The sequence below is a fragment of the Vidua macroura genome, chromosome 22 (genome assembly GCF_024509145.1).
Source record: "Vidua macroura isolate BioBank_ID:100142 chromosome 22, ASM2450914v1, whole genome shotgun sequence".
Taxonomy (NCBI): domain Eukaryota; kingdom Metazoa; phylum Chordata; class Aves; order Passeriformes; family Viduidae; genus Vidua; species Vidua macroura.
Window position 1 is genome coordinate 4522107 of NC_071592.1, and position 18870 is coordinate 4540976.

Here is an 18870-nt window from a genome sequence, read left to right on the forward strand (position 1 = left end):
GTTTGCAAATGTGCTCAGATTGCCCTTCACATCCACCCCTGGTTATGAGCGGTGGCAGCCCGTGGCTGCAAATCCCAGGTCCCCACAAACACCCACCTTCTCCCCGCCTCCCCACCGAGCTTGTCAACACTTTAGGAATTAATAAAGTGTCCTATGAGAAAAGGAAAGGGCTTTCTTCCCCCGCCTGGCAGGGACGAAGGGTAATGCCTCCTTCCTGTGGTTCTTCTCCTGCACGGCTCTCTGGGCTCCACCCTGAGCTGCTGACCTTAGGAATTGCCTGTGAGTGGCACGGAGGGACCCAGTCCCTGTTCAGCTGTGTCATGTCTCCCCCCGGGTCACATCAGGCCAGCGCCGCTGCTTTCTGCGGTGGATGAAAGCTGAATCAATAGTGCCTCACGCTGCTGAGCCGGGCTATTGCTGCGGCACAGCATGCAATGCTCTCCGCATGCTGCAGGGATCCTGCTTCCTTGCTGAAGCGAAGCAGAAAGCGAGCACTGACAAACAGACGGCCGGGGGGGAGAGGGATGAGAGCAATTTGGCATTTAAACCCTGAGTGGTGACAAACTCCTTGCTGTGCCTGCCCTGGAGGTACCTGGTTCTCCAGCTGGAACTTTCCTGTCCGGTGAAACACCATCAGCATCTTTTCCTCTGGGGTTACTCGGAGAGAAGGAGAAAGGCTGTGCTGTTTGTTCTGATTTCCAGCCTTTCCCCGCTAAACCCTCTGTGCAAAGCATCCCCGTGGTCAGCATCACCTGATTTGCCTCCAGCCATGGCAGGGATACAGGGATGCCTGGCTTCCTCAGGAGCTTGGAGGAAAAGTTCTCCCAGGAGAAAACGGAGAGAGAATTTCCTTTTCTGAATACACGCCACTGGTAATTGGCCTCAAAGATATATAAGGACCTGTGATTAAATAAATACCAGGCTGGCCAAAGCCACAAATGGGTCAGACTCCCAGAGGTTTTTATTTAGCCTCTATTCAGATCCTAATGGATTTTTATCCTACAAAGGGGTCTTTGGGATTTGACACTTGTGTTCACATCTGATGCTATTGCAGCACACCTGATAATCCCTGTGGTCTGTGGAATTGCTCCCTGCACCCCTGGGAGCTCCTGGACGAGGCTCCCAGGGCAGTTTGGGCATTTCTGCTGAGGCACTCACTGTCTGTCCCTTCCAGATTTCAGTGTCAGTGAATTTGTGGTTTCCCTTATGGGAGGATGAATAAAAGGCACCATGTAAACTTGGTTTCTTTTGTTTTGAAATGTTTTTCTCCTTTCTCATCCTCATGCACTTGAATGATCCACTCACAACTTTTTCATTAGGTATGGAAATGTGTTTAGGACCACATTTTTTCATTGTTATTTTCCTATTATCCTTACACACCTCTGTCTTTCCAATGCTGAAGGTGAAACTGCAAGCTGAGAATGTTGTTTTCTTCCATGAAACCACCACAGTATTTTCATTTACTGTTCTCTCTCCCTTTCTCTCCATGACTTGCTTTCTTGGCCACCACTGGCTGTTGATCAGATGTTTTTGTTAAGTTGTCCAGAGTGATGTGTGGGTTTTTTTCCTTCCCCTGAGTGGTTACAATTAAGTTAGAATCCATCAATGTGTATGAGTTGTTGGCAATGTTGCTTTTGATAGGCATTACCTTGTACTTGTCTGTATTAAATTTCAGCTGTCATTGTTTTCTTAATTGCCTGTGTTAGATAATGTTGAATTTCCCACAGTCCTCTCCTCCTGACTAAAATGAATAGCATTTGTATCACAAATGCTTCAAACTTGACACCTTTTTTTCTCCATGCCATTTAAAACTTCACCTTGGCTTGGCTGATTTAATTTGCTATCAATTTCTCATATTTTGAGGCATTCCTTTCTTTCCTTTCACTCTTTCTGTCCCTCTGCTGTCCTGTCAGCTTTGAGGGGGTTTCCTCTGTGGCAGGAGGGGCACACCTTGGATTTAGCCAGCATGGGTAGGGAAAGGCCCATTCTCCTAAAGGTGAAAGGGTAAAGATGTAGCCCAGGTGGTATAAACCCTTCAGGAGCTCTGGGATAAGGGTTTGGGTTGTTAAAGCAGGATTTTCTCAGCCCTGGTGACTCAAATCCAGCTAATCTGTGTGTGGTCTGTGTCCCCCTGGCCACATCAATGTCATTTTTGGGATCTGCCTGATACAGGAGTGGGAGAGCCGTGGTTCACATCAGGTTTTTATTTTTCACTCTCCCACATCCCTGCTTTGTATGGATCTTGACAAGCTGCTGTTCTTCTCCAGCTGCTGTTCAGTTTCCTTGTTCAAATGACATCCCTTCACAAGGCATCTGCAGGAAGATGGTTTTCATCTTCGGAGCCTGCTGCTTCTTCAGGGGTACTGGTTATTATTAATTAAGACATTTTGAAGGACTAATAAATAATAACAGCTTTTCTTGAAAGTATTGTTGCCTCCCTGAAAGGACTCTGATAGATTAGAGAGGGGACACTTTATTTTCTAAAAACCACACTATGCCACATCACGTTCATCCAGATAGTTTATTATAACTTTTAAACTCCTAATTTAACAAGTTTACTTACTGCTGAAGTGAGCCTTTCAAGTCTGGAATTATCTGTTCACTTCGAAAGCATGGAATGATCATTTCCATGCCAGCAAAAATTACTGAGTGAAATTGGGTGATAATTTTAGTCTTAATTTGGTTTTCAATCTATGAAAGTTTCTCGATATTTTTAAATGATGTGAAAGGATCTCCTCTATTCAGTGTTGCCCAAAATAGTCTACTGCAGCAAATTAAAGCATTTGGTAACTTGGCCTTTATGAGAACCCTGTATGGCTTTTCTCCCTTTGTGACACCTCTTTGAGGAAGAACTGGATGCCACATTAACAGGTTGGCAGATCAGACCTTCAGAAGGGGCTGGAGGACCATAAAGAAGTGGAGAGACCTCTGGCACTGCTCCCGAGGCAGATGAAAGGCAGAGAGAGAGTTTATGAACCCATCTGCAGGAGGAAGGCAGCAAACTTGCCAGTTCTGCGAGCTCAGTTGAATCCTTCCCAGCCAGGGTAGATCCAAAGTTAATCGCTCAGAGGTCTGATGGTATTTTTATCCCTGCATTTATATTTTATGGAACCATCTGGTCCCATTAAAGCTTTCAAAGTCAGCTTAGATTGAATTGAGTTTCCCGGGAACTGAGAAGAGGAGGAGTAAGAGTAGGTGGGGTGTGGGGATGAAGGAGGTCTCATTGCAGAGCAATCACTGACAGACGGCCGGGGGGAGAGGGATGAGAGCAAATTAAATTTGGCTTTTAAACCCTGAGTGGTGACAAACTCCTTGCTGTGCCTGCCCTGGAGGTACCTGGTTCTCCAGCTGGAACTTTCCTGTCCAGTGAAACACCATCAGCATCTTTTCCTCTGGGGTTACTCGGAGAGAAGGAGACCTCGTAACTCTTTGTGAAAGCAGTGGTGGCAACTTGAAAAATGGCTCCACCAGCAGCGAGTGCCCTTCTCGGGCAGGAGCTGTGGAGAGTTGCTCCAGGACATTAAAGTCTCCAGCTGGCTCCCATCAACCACCTCAGCCTGGTGCTGTGCACAGAGTGGTTCAGGGCCTCATTCCCACATTTCCACCCCTCTCTCAACAGCTTTGCAAAGGTGGAAGTGATCTGCCCTCAGGAGAGGAGCTGCAGCCCTGGCAGGGACTGCTCCATGCCCAGGCCATCACTTCTGTGCTCCAGTGGTGCCAATCCTGATGGCAGAGCAGCTGCTGAGCCATCCAGACTTGGAGCTTTCCCCTCCTTGTTTCGGTGTTTGCTCACTTGGAGCCTGCCTACCCCTTCCCTGTCCTGCATGTTGCCTTTCCAGGGTTATGGCCTGGAAAAATGGGAGCAGAGAGGCATGCATGGAACCATTTGCCTTCTGTTCAAAAGCTCTGGTGGCTTTCCCAGCTCACACCGAGCCTCGGTGGCACCCAGGAGGGTTTGGCTGGGGCAGAGTTCTGCTGTGCCCACTCCAGATGTGAATGGCTACCATGCGAATCATCTGCTTTTCAGTGTGTTCCCAACCTGTTTGGAGATGGGGAAGGAATTTGTGGGTGTTCTGGTTTTCAGGAGCACCTCATGTGTCACAGCAATTTGGGAATAAAAATCTTTTCCTTTCAGCTGCAAACAAAACTGGCTCTTGTTAGATGAAGCCAATGTTTCCCTACACATCTGAAAGGCACGAGCCACCACTTTTATTGATCACCTCCAGAGAATAACTTGTATTTGCTCTGTAAATGCTCCTGCAACCCCTTGTGATTTTTTTCAAACACCCCTAACTTGAATTCATCACTTGCTGCTGCCCAAGGATCTCACAGCACCGTTGGATGGCAACTCCTTGCTCTCCAAAGGATTGGAATGAGTGTCTGAAAAGCCCCTTGAGATGCAGAAGGAGATGCTTGCGAAGGAACCTGCTGTTTCTTGGGCAGAGTGAGACTTTTGCAAACCCAGGGCACCTCCTGTTTGCAGTAAGGGATGTTTCATGGTGATAACTCGACCCACTTTATCGTGGTCACCATTTTTCCTCTTGCCCCCAAGTGTCTCAGAGCTGCTGATAATGCCGTGACTTTGGGACAGCTGCTCTTGAGAATGTTAGATTAGAGTGAAAAATTCATGGAAGTAATTTATTCATTGAATTCACCAGTCTCAGGCTTGGGGTATGTCTGCTGGGCAAGTTGTTATTTCCTTCAATTTATTAGTCATGGAGTAATATGCCAATATACATTGAGGCTTCTGTGTCAGAAAACATTTGTAATTCAGAAATCAGGGCTGGCTGGTGAGCTCAGAGAGGCAGATGAGGGGTGAGGTCCTCCCCTGGGAGGTTGCCCTGAGCTTTTTGGGGAAAACACCCTTCGGAAAACTCTTTGCTGAACTACCCTGCCCTTGCAGCCCTGCTCTGTTGGGTGTGGGGGGTTTGGGTTTGGAAGAGGGGCTGAAGCTGTTAATAGCCTTAAACTAACGTGTGCACAGGGCTTTTCATTCACCCTCTGCTCCTCAAGGGCTGGGGGCATTGGAGCTCCTGTTATTATTTAAGTGGTTCTCCAGCTGCTCCTTCTCATCCTGTCGTCTCCTTGCCTGTCTTTGATTAATGACTGGACCATCCATTCCAGTGCTTCCCTCTCTCCTTCACTTAATTCCCTATTTTTTCCCTACTTTCCCCTCCAATTCTGTTTTTTTTCCTCACACAAACTGCTGATCTAAATGTTCAAAATAAATTATGCTGAATAATGGATGAAGGCAGCTGCATAATTTATGGTGCCACAGGGTGAGGCAAAGCCCTGTGTGCTCTTCCTCTGCTTCGCACCCTCTGTGCCATCCCATGCTCTTTCTCTGAGCAAACTGAGGTGGTGGTGGCACCAGGTTTGCTGGTGGCTGCTCTTCAGGTCCCACTTTTGGTCAGAGAAGGGATTTAATATCGCAGGATTCCACACCCAGGGGTGTTGTGGCCATGGGAGGTGAGAGGTGCTGATGTTCAGCCCATCAAAGGTCGTCCCTGCTGGGGCAGAGATAATGGGCTGAATTAGTTACCCCATGACCCCTCCTGCCTTTCTGCAACAGGATGGTGCTGCTGGAAAAGGCTTTAAAATCAGATGGAAAGGGTGGATTTCTTCCTTTTGGGGTCTTGCTTTGCCCCAAGTGTAAGTATATGAGAAAGTCTGGTGTTGGTTAGAGTGATTCATTCAGGCAGTCTGAGGCAATTTCTTCTGACTTTTATATTATATTCAGAATTTCTCTCCATAAGGATATCAGATATAATTATAATATGTTGAAATGAAGTACTTCAACCTTATCAAAAATAACATTTTGATAATTTTTCGCTGAAAATGTCAACACAATCAATAGGTTCTTGCAAATGTTTTCATTTCATTAAACTCAGCAGATTGTTCTGCTGGCATGTTTTAACCCACACTAAATATCCTTTTTTCCATATTGGGATGAACTTAGATAATAAGGTTACCTTTACAAAGCCACATGGTGATGAAGTAGAGCTTTTTAGCAGCAGCCCTCCATGTTCCTTATAAAAGGATGAAAGAGTGGCAGAGATGACTGAGACAGCGAGGGAAAGAAAAAAGGAGAGATGGAGAGACATAATTTTTCCCTCTCCAGGTTTATTATCCCATCTGTTTGCTTCTGTCTTCCACTGATGTCTCGTCCGTCAGCCACTAAAACCTAATTCTGTAAGAAATAAATACAACTTGAGTAAATTAAGTGAAAAGGCTGCACAGAACCCAATTACTCTCTGTCCCCCAGACACTTGGGAACAGAGTTCATTTCCCTGTAATGAACAATGTGCTGAGTGACAGCCTGGCAAAACGAGCCGTGGCTTCATCCAGGGGCAAATGTGAGGATATGGAGTAGTTAGGGATGGTTCTGTCCATGGAGGTGGAGGTGTGGGGATGCAGGAGCCTTCCCCTAGGAGACTCCAGCTGCTCTGTCTGGCTTCCCAATAGAGATCACCTTTGTGGAAACCATTTGTTGGTAAAACTGGGAGCAGCAGAGGTGGTTAAAGGTACCCCAGTGTTTCCTTTCAGTGTCTCCCAGTTTCATTTGCTTGAAGGTCTCAGTGTTGTGCAGGCAGGGCCATCCCCTGCTGGGAGAAAAGTTCAGGACCATGGCAGACATTTGCAGCCCCTGGAAGGAGTTCAAAAAGAGGTAAACCCAAATGTATGTGGGATCTGTAAAGTGGTGAGGCTGAGGAATTAACCTGGGACTCAGGACTCAGCCCTGCTCTGTTGCAGCCCTGACTGCCTGACCTTCAGCAAATGGCTTTACAGTCTGCCTCTCTCTTCCCCAGCAGCACATCATTTTGTTCACTCCTCTCTCTGATTGCAGGCAGCTTTGGTAAAAGATTTTGTTCCTCTGTGTGTATTGAACTTGGCACAAAAGCTGCTGGTTCCAGCTGTTGCTGTAATGCGTGTGGGGAGCTTTGTGAGGAGTGCTAGAGCAGGGCAGGAGGGAGCCTGCAACCTCCGCTTGGTTTTTCTTCTGTGCTTGTAGGACTAAGCCCAAGAGCTTAAGTCAAGCAGAGGTGAGAGAGTGTGCTGGCATTAAGATTTCATAGGGCAGTGGATGGGATGCCAATCTCGTGTAACACAGGGATCAATGCAGTTGCTGTGGCACTACTTGTGCAGAGTTGATGGTGTCTGCTGTTACCATAAATGAGGATGAGCAAATTTTGCCTGTTCTCTTTGCCTCTTTGCATACACAGACTTCTTCATACAGCTTCCTGAATGTTCCAGTGGCTCCACAGGGATTACCCAGGATACTGGACTAGAAACTTATGGCTAGTTTTAAGCTGGGGCTGCCTGTGGCACGGCTGAGCCAGCACAGCTTGTTTGCACGAGCCGTTGTGATGCAGCAGGTAATGACTGCTCGGGGAAGGAACTTGCAGTGCTTTATTATGCGGAATATCCAGGCAGTGAAAGACAGCTGCTGCTGCTCTGTGCAGTATTATACCCCCATAATCAATATCGGGGAGGAGGAACGGCTGGGCAACCTGTTCCCTATTATGGGCACTTAAGCAATGCTTGGGTTGACAAAGAACCTTGTACCAACTGCAGGCAGCACATGTTCAACATGCTCCTCATATATCAGGGAGTGATCCAGCCAAAAGCCCAGATGCTCTTGACAGCTAACTTTGGAGAGGAGCTGGTGACAAAGCAGCCTTTCAAACACAGGAACTTCCTTTTCCTCTGGATACTTGGGGATCAGCTTTGCCTGAGCCTTGAAACCCAGAGCAGGGAGACTGATGGTGGTGTGCAATTAAGTCCCTAAATATCACCCGAGCAGGTGGCTGGAGCGCTGAGATCTGATGTCAGGTGTGAAGGACCTGGAGCCAGGACTGCTGGGTTGTTTCTCTGGCACTGCCACTGATTCATTTTGACTTTGAGCAAGTCATTTAATCGCTCAGTAATTAATGCTATTCATACAGTTAAATTGAGTACTGCTAGGTACGTGAGCTCTCGCTGCAGGCACACTGTGGCCATTCAAAAAAATCACAGCAACACCTAGAATAGAAGAGAAGGTGTTTGATTTCAAAGCGTCCTGGGCTGCCACTTGAATCCTTCTCATCATGTTCCTAAAAAGGGCCTGTGGCAGATCTCTGAAAGGCTCCACTTCCTTACTGCAGGAAGGAGTGATACCCACAGGCCAGAGCTGGGAAATCCATCACCTACCTCAGCAAATAAGTGTTAATGAAGTTCACAGGGAGTCTGGGAGGGATGGTAGTAGGAAACAGCAGATGATTCCTGCTATTTTAGCATTGATCTCCTCCCTGACCTACTGGTTTCAAGCTGGCACAGCAGCCCCATGACCTTGGGGCCCATGCTGATGTGACCTCCTGCTCTCCTGGTCCGTGCCTGTTTAACTGAGGGGCTGCTGGAGTCAGTCAGAGCCAAGTGTTTGCAAGCAGGGCCCGTGCCTGGTGCTGAGTGTTTTTATTAGCTCAATACAAACTGCAGCAGAGCACTTATTGATTCCTGTGATCCACTGCCCTCAGTAACATCATTTGTAAACTTTTGGGGAAGCGGGAGTGGTAGCAAAGGCTGCTGCATGATCCCAGTCACTGGGGCATTCAAATTACCTTTACTGAGTGAAGTATTTGCTGTCTAAGACTCCAGGCTTGGCTGGTGGGTCAGAAAGGGCTTGGAAAGCAGTGAGTGAGTACAGAGAGCTGCAGACTCTGTCTTTGCCCTCGACCCAAGACACGTGGCTTTGCCCAGGGGTTTGGAGGCCACGTGCATGCTGCTTAACCTCTGTGTTACAAGGCAAAATGAGAGACCTCTTGTGTTTTTATCTGCTCTGCCTTGAAGTAACGCTGCCTGGAGAGGCTTTCTTGTGCTCAGTGTAAGTAAAATGAAAGATCTGTGGACCTTTAGCTGCAGGGCTTTGCTCAAATTCCCCTGTACTTATTCTTGCTCCTGGCAGACCCCTGTAATTGCACTGCGTCTCTCTGTATTTATGCAGATATATTATATATCAATCTGCTACCAAGTGCATCAATTTCTTGACTAAACCTGCTGTTTGGGAGTCCATTAAGGATGTTTTGTTGACTGGACGTGGCCCCAGAATGGAAGAGTTCCCCCTTTTCAGCTGTTGTGGGTGTGGGTGAGGGATGTGAGTGAGCTGAGATGGAAATATCTGCGGTTCTGCATGCACACAAAATGACTTCTGGGAAGCTGGGATAAGCATCTCCTTCCTTCAGCTTTTGAAAATGACAGATCTCTATCATTCAGAGGAGTTCTTCACCTAAATAGTGGCAGTAGATCCACGGAGTCCTCTGGGGGAGCAATGGACTTACTGCAAAGTCAGGACAGTTTAACTGGAATTTACAAACCCACCTGGGATTTTGGGTTCATGCTTCGTTTGAATGGGAATTTAATATCCCGCATTCCCCAGATGGCTTAGAAAGTTTTGCTGTGTATTTTCCAAAAGGAGGTTTTACAAAAACGTGGAAAACCACCAGTTTTTTGCCAGAAAAAAACCCATTGAATTTTGGATGGCTGGCTTTTAACTTATTAGCAGCTATGGGATGTTGGGGCCCAACAAAGGAAATAAAACTCCAGTTATCCCCTTCAGTGCAACTTTTACCTTCTAAAGAGATGTCAAATTGTCCAGTACAATTTAAGAATACATAAATCCATGTGTATTTATTTTTTCCTTGCTACATCTGTAGTAAAACTGTTTAGATGGTGGGACAACATGTACTTTTAGAGATGCTAAATTGCATTTAGAGGGAGGAGTTAGGGAAAGGAAGAAGGGGAAAAATAGTAGCAGAGATAGAGGCTGTGAATTAGCTGGGCTGGAGGGAACAATCTGGGCTACTGACTCATCCTTATTAGCCACTTTCTGTCCCCAAGGCCACACTGCCAGGCCATTTCCATAGTGTTTTCTTCAAATATACCTTCCTGTGCCTCCAATCTCTCTCCTGGCTGGAGGTGTTGATGTCTGGAAAAGTAATTACTCCGGGGTAATGCTGGACTCTGAGATGGACTGGGAACCACCTGACACTGTCTTGCCTCTGGTCCTGCCCTCCATGGGGAAATTTTAAGCGGAGTGATGGCTTTGCACAAATTCCCAGCTGACGGGATGCGTGTTTGGGCTGCCTGGATGGTTGGGAATTCATTAGGAACTTTTGTGTTTGCAGCTGTCTCTCGGATTATATCTTTATTGATCCTGCCTGCCCACGGCCAATGGGAAATATGTGGAAATGATGAAGCTCTTCTGAAGGGGAGTTCATAATCTTGCTCAAACAAAGCCAGGCCCCCAGAGAGAGGGATGAATGGCCTGTGTGTAGCCTATTTTGAGATGATATGGCTATCACATCTTGTTCCCCTTGTTTTACTGGGATAACATTCAATTACCCCTGCCAACAGCAGCTTCCTGTAAGGGTTGTTGAGAAAGTTAATTGCTTACCCCACTTACTCCAAATGAGAAATACAAGGCAGCTCTGAGACTGTGTGGGGCCAAGAGGATCACTGGGAACGGCACCAGTTTTAGGACTGCACAAGTCCCCTAAAGACCTGGTGTCCTGAGGAGGTTGTGGAGCTGGAGGTCAGCCTTGAGCCCAGCTCTGCCATGGCTTTGCTGCTTCACCACAGGAAATTCACTTTATTTTGTGCCAGGGTCTGGGAGAAAGGCCATGGATACTGTCTGGGAGATCAGGGAAATGCCAAGTTAAGCTGGAGTTTGTGCTTCCTAAGCAAGCAGTGGGTGGCCCTTCCTGGGTCTTGCTCTGGGGACACATAGGAGGGTGAGATGGTGGCTCTGTGGAGTGTAGAGGATTATTTGGGCTCTGCTGCCCTCCCTGCCAGGTCTGCACAGCTGATGCCAGTGTCAGCATCTTCAGCAGGGAAGCTTCTCGGCAGCCCACGTTGTTCTGAGTGAGCCTGGGCAGAGCTGTCAGCAGGTAACAGCTTTCACTCGCTATTTTGTGCAGCACCCCAGAGAGGCAGAGCCTGAGCAGCCCTGCATCAATTCCTGACAGCACCTTCCTGCTTGTACACCCGAGCAAGGAGACAACTTGTGAGACAACTGCACTTAGCCCCTGCCAAAGCCAAGCACCGGAGAAGTCCCTGATGTATTTAGAGAAACACACTGTCTTGCTGTGTCTGCTTTGGAGAAACCTTGCTAATCCTTCCTGAAAAGCCCAGAGGGAGATCCAGAGTAGCTTTCCATTAGCCAGACAAGCCCTACAAGTTCTCCAGCAAAATACATACAAGGGAGGGATGCTGCTGCAGGTGGAGTGACAGAGGGGAGGGGAGGAATGTGCTGGGCAGGGAGAGGGATGTGAGTGCCAGCATCATATTAGGAAAGGACTGGGAGATTTGGAAGAGGCTTGGAGGCTTTAGGAAGAACTGAAAGCTTTGCATTGCAGGGAGAGGCGAGAAAAAGTGGGGTTCCTCCCTGGGACTGCACCATCTTTCGGGTATCCCCTGGGGCTGTGAACCTTGACCAGAGGTACCTGTCTTTTCCCACTGGAGGAAGGCTCATTCCCAGATTCCCTAATAATGGATAGCCCTCGCTGCTGCCTGCAGCCAGGGCTGCCTGGCATGTTTCTCTGTGCATGTGCAAACAAGCTATCCCTGACACAGCGCCTTTATGGCAGAATAACTCCATCCCTCGCGCTGGGCTGTGCTGTTTCTTGCTGAGCCAGTACAGCTCGTACAGGAACTGTGTGTACACAAGCCCCAGAATATGTGGAAAGCACTTATTTAGACTTCCTGCTGCATTAGAGAACGGATGGGAGTTCATTTCTCAGTGGGGCTGGCTGATCCAGCAGGGATGGGGGTCTACAGTCAGGACCTGGGACGAGTGCAAACTGCAAGGTCATTGATGCTGCTGTGCCCATGTAAATACTCTGCTGCTGCTTTGCCTCGTTCCTGCTGAGCATCCATCCCTGAGCTGCTGTCTCTGCCTTTCCCTGTCTCTCCCAGCAGCAGAGCCCTGAGCTGCAGCGGGTTAGATCCCACCTGGGATCAGGCTAATACGTGGTGCTAACAGGTTGTCAGCTCTGGGGCTGTAAGGGGATGTGTTTCCCAGGCTGAGGGAGCTAAATCCGGGTGGACGTGACTTGCATGTCCACAATTCCCCTCTTGAGTTGCAAGACTTGCAGGAGCTGAGAGTGCTCTGGTGATATCTGCAGGCATGGCAGAAAATCGTTTTCGGTGGTGGAAAGTGACTTTGCTGTATGGATAAAATCTCGTGAAATTACTCTGGGCTAAGAACAATTTGTTTCAGTCTCCATCTCCCAAGATACTGATGTTGGAAATGTCCAGATTTGCCAGACCTTCTGTCTCTGCACCCATTTGGAATGCTGTGTTTGGGTGTTTTTCTGTTGTTTTGCCTGGGTGTGCTTGGGGTCTCAGGGACAGGAGTTCCACTAAAGCAGATAAAGGACTTTAAATAATAAGCACTTGCCAAAGTGTCAGGAGAATACCTGGGTGAAATTAAACTCCTGCTAAAGAACTGGGTGCATGAGTTCATATATGAGAGCATCTAGATATGTAGGTGTCACTTAGGTGACATGGTGCAAGTGTTCAAACCTGCCCTTCATATGCAGAGGACTGACACAGGCAGAGGAACTCAGGAGCAATATTAATTTAGATGGCTCTCCTTCCCATTCCAGGCCTGTTGTTACGGTGCTGTTGGTGTGTAATAAAAGACCTTTCAGTGCTGGGGGAAATCAAATAATCCTACACAAATGTGAAGGCATTTGGATGGTGATTGTCCTAATGAAATTGGTGATTCAGCTCTGGCTCTGTGTGTCCCCTTTCCTCCTCTTGAGGTGCTTTTTGCCAGCCTGTGGATTGATAGATTGATGCCAGAGTGCCTTTGTTATCAGGAACTTGCCATTAAGGGTTTGTGCATTGCTTAGAATTGAGACTAACCTGGGCTTTTCTGGCTGGGGGATATTTTGGGAAAGATTTATGAATTTTATGAGATGGACTTAAGTAGTAGATACTGAAGGCTTTGGGATGGTAAAAGAGTATTTATCTTGAAAAATAGGAAAATATTATGAACCTTGACATCTCTTTCACTCCAGAGGCAGCCTGTGAACTCTTAGAGCTGGAAAATTACATGGAGAATGTGCCACAGGGCAGTGTTTTCTATACTCTGTCGTGCCTCTTCCTGTCTTACACCCTCTCCTGGCTTGACAGGGCAGAAAAGACTGTGAAGGAGAGTGAAATGAATTTTCTGGGTTAAGGGAGTTCCAGATCTCCTTCCTCCGTTCCCACCAGCCCTGCCTGTGTCAGTGTCCTTGGCCCGGGCAAGGGGAGAGGGGATGCTCTGGCAGCCCTGGGCACTGGGATGCTGGTCCAGTCAGGTGTACCTGGTGGTTCCCAGTCCCAGACACTTGGGAGAGAGGTGCCCAGGGCCTGGGATGATCTCTTGCCTGGGAAGGGTTTTGTCTGCACATCTCAGTCAGTCAGTGATTGACGCGTGTGCCAAAGCAGAAGCGTTTAGAGCCCCGCTGTGGTTTCATCTCTCCTAATAAAACGAGGAGCTTCCTTGTGGGTCTCCTCCAGCTCTGAATTCTGTGAAGCCCCATTTCAGCTCCTCCGTCATCGCAGAGCTCAAACCAGCCTTGTCAGAGGCAAGGGGGATAAAAAGCCACAGACCTCTCTTGTTAGAGACATGCTTCCCTGGCTTTCCTGAGGGGTCGGGGACTGTATTACCAACACTCTCCTAGAAGCAAATGCACTTTGTACAAACCATTTAACCTCTCCGTGCCTCTGTTTACCCTTTTAAAAAGGTGTAATACCCACAGAGATGCCGTGAGGATCAATTACTGTTTCTGTATTCTGAGATCCCTGGATAAAAGGGTAGAGAATTATCCTTGCCAGTCTGCCTCAAATATTGTTTTCATTAAGATTAACACTCTTCAGTAAACAGAACCATTCAAGCTGTATTAGGTGTTTAATAAGTAATATGGAGTTGTTATCCATCACCGTGTCTTTTCAGAGCGAGCTGCCAGGGAATGCTCAGTTACAGGGCTGTGGAAGTGAAGCATCCTGCTCTAATTGCTCGTTTGATTAGCAGCACTTAGAGTTACGTGAGGATGATTGGGTGGACATCATCAAAATTCTTCGTCTCAAGGGTGTAGAAGCAACAGGAGACATGGGAACTACATCAGCAAGATCGTTGAGACTAAGATACAGAAACTCTACTCTGTCTTGCAGGAAGCCTCCAAAATCGGGGGAGAGGCAGCTTAGGGCAAATGGGGGGGCTGGCAGAGGCCTGCAAATCCTGGTAAATCTTGCCAAATCTGTAAAAAAACTAAATAAATTAATCAGGTGGTAGGGTTTCCCATTGCCTATAGGCAGTACCTCTGCATCCTTGGCATGTGGTTATGGAATCAGGGCTGCTTTACATGGAGCACTTGGGTTCCACCAGAAACAGGGAGTCCTGTGGAGCTGCACTCCCACTCCCCATCCCTGAACTCTGTGGGGATGGTAGAATTCACAAAAGGAAGATTTCCTGGCCTGAGTTATCAAGTACTCCTTAAATTCTCCTTCTATTTAGCTGTTTCACATCCTCCCAGACCCTTCCAGGCAGGCACCTCTCAAATCTCCTCCTCACCTTTGGTCACTATCCTTGCAGCCCTGACCATGGGAACAGGTCTCTGTCTGCCCCATATTTTTGGCTTTTTTTTTTTTTTTTTTCCCAGATGTGCCTGGCAGGAGCAAGAGAGCTGAAGAAAAATAGAGTTTTAAAAGCCAACAGCCAGAACTGGGTCCTCAGCTGGGTCAAGTAGTGTGCTGATTTACACTGGCTGAGGTTCTGGCCCATAATCTTTTGTGCTCTAGCATAAATATTACATTGATTTAAAATGAATAGATCTGTCTCAAACTTGGCTGAGCCTCCAGTGTAAATAATGCAGCCTTTGGAAGTCCACTTCCATGTTGTCCTTGCTGCCTGTGAGGACATAACTCTGTCTTAACACTTTGCTAACAGAAGGGATTTTCCTTGTCTCCAATTTTGCTTAGATTTGGAGGAATTTCTTTCCAGTGGGCTGGACTGGGAGGCCAGCAGACCTTGGTACATCTGGCTTAAAGATGCTGTCTTATTCCCTCTGCTCTGGAAAAAGCAGTGCTAGAGCTTCATGGTCAGTTGTGCTGGGGCATGTTCACAGTTGTTGATGGCAAACGTTGGACACTGATTTTGTCGTGTGCAAGCCTGGAAGTGATGGAGACATCACATCTTTGATTCCCAGAATGCCTGGAGTTATCTACCTTGGAAACTCAGACAGCTTTTAGCCAAGACTGACACGTGAATAATACATATGAAAACCAGTTGAGTTTGTGAGGAATTACCTTAGTCTGAAAGCATGCCCTGACCCAATTTGGGTGCAGCAGGCCTGTCTGTGGCTTGAAGAATGGATGGCATTCCCAATCCGTTCAGAGCCATCTCTGCTGCGCTCCAAGGCAGGCGTGAAATGACAGTGCCTGTAAGCCCCTGGCTTCACGTCTCTTCCCTGGGGAGGTGCGTTCTGAGTTATCAGTGCCTCGGAGTGCTGCTCTCTGCTAAGTCCTGAGGAAATCCCATTCTGCCCACCAGCCAGGAAAGGAGTGTGCAGGATTTCTACCAGCCTGGAAATAATGGGAGAGTAACACCAATTAAGAGGACAGGCTCAGTCCGACTCCTGCTGTTCCGCGGAGGAGATCAAGGCGGGTTTGTCGCCGTTTGAAGAGTGGCCTTTGAGGAAATTGTCAGTGAAGATGTTCTGAAACCGCTCCAAACGTTGCAAGTTGCTGCTGCTCGGATACATAGCAGGAGAGTGGAGTCTCCTCTGAAGAGGAACCAGCGGGGAGTCTGGGGAAGGGCGGCAGAGCCAGAGCCCCATGGGAGGCCAGGGGAACCGACTCCCAGGATGATGCGCCAGGATGAGAAGGTTAAAGCTGGTGAGAGCAGAGGTGAAGAAGGAAGAGATTGAAGCAGGAGTTTGTGGGACTGGAGCAGGAAGAGCAAGGCTGTTCTTTGCCTTAAGCTGGGGGTGAAAAGAGAAGGGCAGCGTTTTTCCCCTAGGATTGTCTCCTTTCTTATAGCCCCAATCTTCCGGAGAGGGCTGAAGCATGAGGAAGGACAATAGGATGGTACAGGTGCTCAGACAGCTCTGCCCCAGGCTGGTAGTCCAGTACAGAGCCAGAATTTAGCTGGGGCATTGCATGGTGAAAGCTGTCTGGGAAGAGAAGAGGTGTAGGAACATTTCCATCACGTCGGTCTCTCTTCATTGAGGGCCCATGAGCAGTTTTGGCTTTTGGGCTGACAGCAGCCTGGCACAGTGTCCTTAGCTGGGCCTCTCCAGCGCTGTGTTGAGGGATGGAGCATGTGAGTGAAACCACAGGGTTTTGTCCGTGACACAGAGACCCAGCAGGCACAGCTGTCCCTGGGCTACCAAGCCATCTTCCCACCTTCTCCATCACTCAAGCTGTGGGGTTTCAGCAAGGGGCTCCTTGGGCAGAGTGTCAACCTGCAGCCCCTGTGGTTTGCAACCTTCTGGCTTGGATGGGGCTGCCTCGAGCTCCTTGGGTTCAGCAGATTTTTAACAGTCTGTTTTCTGCCTCTGCAGTGCCAGAGCAGCTTGATCTTCCAGTGCTCCAGCAAACTCCTGCCAACCCCTGGGGAGCAAAGAGCCCAAGTCCTCCAACCCAGCACCTGGCACTGATCACCACCAGGATTTGGCTGCTCTGAACAAAGCCGTGCATCTCACAGGAAGCTTTATCTGAGCTCCCTTTGATGCTAACCAGGCTGCACCAGGTTAAGCTATTGAACTCCTGTGTCAACTCCTGGCTCTGGGATCTGGCAGAGGGAATGCTCATGGAGGACAAGAGCAATGGCCATGTGCATCAGTGTCTGGTGTCTCTGCACCTCTGACCCAGTGATTTATTTAAACCCTTGTTACGGAGGAGGCCAAGCCCAGAATAAGACTCCAGCCCTCTGCAGGACTGAATTAAACATGTGCCATTGCTTCTAGCAGGTTCTTGCTAATTTTTTGTGCAGGGAGGGAGGAGGTAGAGCTCAAACAGATGGCCCAAGTATCACTCTTGCTGTCTCCTACCTCCTTCCTAAATAAATGAGTGGTTCACAGAGAAGTTTGGAGGGTGTAATGTGCTTTCAGGGAGGACACTTTCCAGGCAAGGCTGAGGCTGCTGAGGCTGCTGGGTCAGTGTGGATGTTGCTCTTACACCCTCTTCTCTTGAGACACCAGTTAATTTATGCAGCACTTGATCAGACTCTCATTACTGGAGATTCAGCAGGGACAGCTAGCATGGGTATTATTTTATTTCCTTGCTCCATGTTCATTTAGTTCAGTAATTTCTTTCCCCCAGGAAAGTGTGGCTCAGATGAAGCATCTGGATTTTCAATAAGGTCCATCTTTATTTTCAGCTGGCAACAGGCATTTAGTTTTCCTGTGAAAAACAACCCCATCACCCCCCATTTTAAAGGACAGAGGGTTTTTTTTTTATATATTGATGCTGGATTCTGTTGCTGAGAGCAATATGTGGGAAGAGACCAGGATCACAGGGAGTCTCTACCTGTTGGGAAGGTGTTCAAAAGTGTCTTCCATCAAACAGGTCCATGACCAAGGAACATCGGTGGCTCTGCCCTGGGGTACCAGGTGGGTGTAACCACCATATCCAGGGGTTTTTGGCAGAGAACAGGAGATCAGGCTTGGTCAAGTCCCACGGAGATCTCTTTGGATGGGGCCTGGCTGTGTCCCCCCGTGGCCATCCCTCCTGCCTGGAGCCTGCTGGATTGTCCAGAGGAGCGCGGAGGCAGAGGCGATGCAGGGAGGGACAGCAGCTGCCGGTGGAAGAGAAAATGCTGACATAAATTAATCAAACGAGGCATCTCACAAGATTGAATTAGATCCTGATTTATGACTGCAGTGCTGCTGCTTCTGCAGTTCTGATGCTCCATGCTTATTCCTCACCCCCTGATTTATAGGGAGGCTCCTGCTGGAAGGGGGCCCCTGTGGAAGGAATGGATGGATGGATGGATGGTGTTACCATCTGGGCTAATACCAGCCATCACATCCTGCTGCTCTTCAGGACTTCACCTATTCAATTGCTGTATCAGCTCATTTTCGAGGTGTTTTGGATGCATCACGTAGCTGTTGAAAGGATGATGCCTGGAACAGGAGGGAGCCTTTGATCCTGCATCTTGTTCATCCTCCACCTCCTCAGCACACCAAGAAAACCCATACCTGCATCTTCCTGTGACCTGAAAGGTCTTTCCAACCCCTTCAGGTTGGGTTTGCTTGTGAGTGGGGCTGGTTTATCTTCTGAGAGATGTTTCTACTGCCTGGGATGCCATTCCCTTCATTTCTGTTCCACTCGGAGAGCTCCTGTGGCTCCTGGCTCCCTTGTCAAGCCTGTCGTGGGGAGCCTGATTTGTCTGGACGTGTCCAATACGTTCCCACACTGCACAAGCAGTACGTTGGCAGAGCACGAAGTGGCTGAGCACAAGTGACTCCTCAGCCTGTGCAGAGGAGCCAGAGTGGCTTTGAGGGACCCTGGTGCCAAGGTGGCTTCACAGAGACTTCTGGGGACCTCGCCCCCAGTGTGGAGGAAGCAAGAGAAGATAAAGGGAACAGGTGAAACTTGAGAGTGCTGACAATGAGCAGCTCCGAGCTGAAAGTTGGGGTGAGATTGCTGATGAGCAGGCAAGGGGAATCCCATGGACAGCATGGGAAACAGGAATGTGTGGGTTGTGTGGGATGAGTTAGAGGAGGAATCTGAGGAGAGAAATTTGGAGGATTTGGAGAAAAATTAATACAGTCCTCCCTTCCTTAGGGCTGTTTTTTTTTGCCTACCACCCATATAGGATTCACTCAGCTTTATCCATGTAGG

General features: G+C 48.3%; 1 protein-coding gene and 1 long non-coding RNA gene across 8 annotated transcripts in view; one reads left to right on the plus strand and one right to left on the minus strand.

Annotated features, from left to right (window-relative positions):
• OPCML (opioid binding protein/cell adhesion molecule like) overlaps positions 1 to 18870 on the plus strand; it is a 337383-nt gene that overhangs the window by 139891 nt on the left and 178622 nt on the right. The window lies entirely within an intron of this gene.
• Positions 6119 to 7297, minus strand: LOC128817910 (uncharacterized). The gene is made up of 3 exons (XR_008440338.1): positions 7169 to 7297; positions 6473 to 6646; positions 6119 to 6190 (listed from the first exon to the last, which is right to left on the minus strand). It is a non-coding gene; the product is annotated as an uncharacterized LOC128817910 (long non-coding RNA).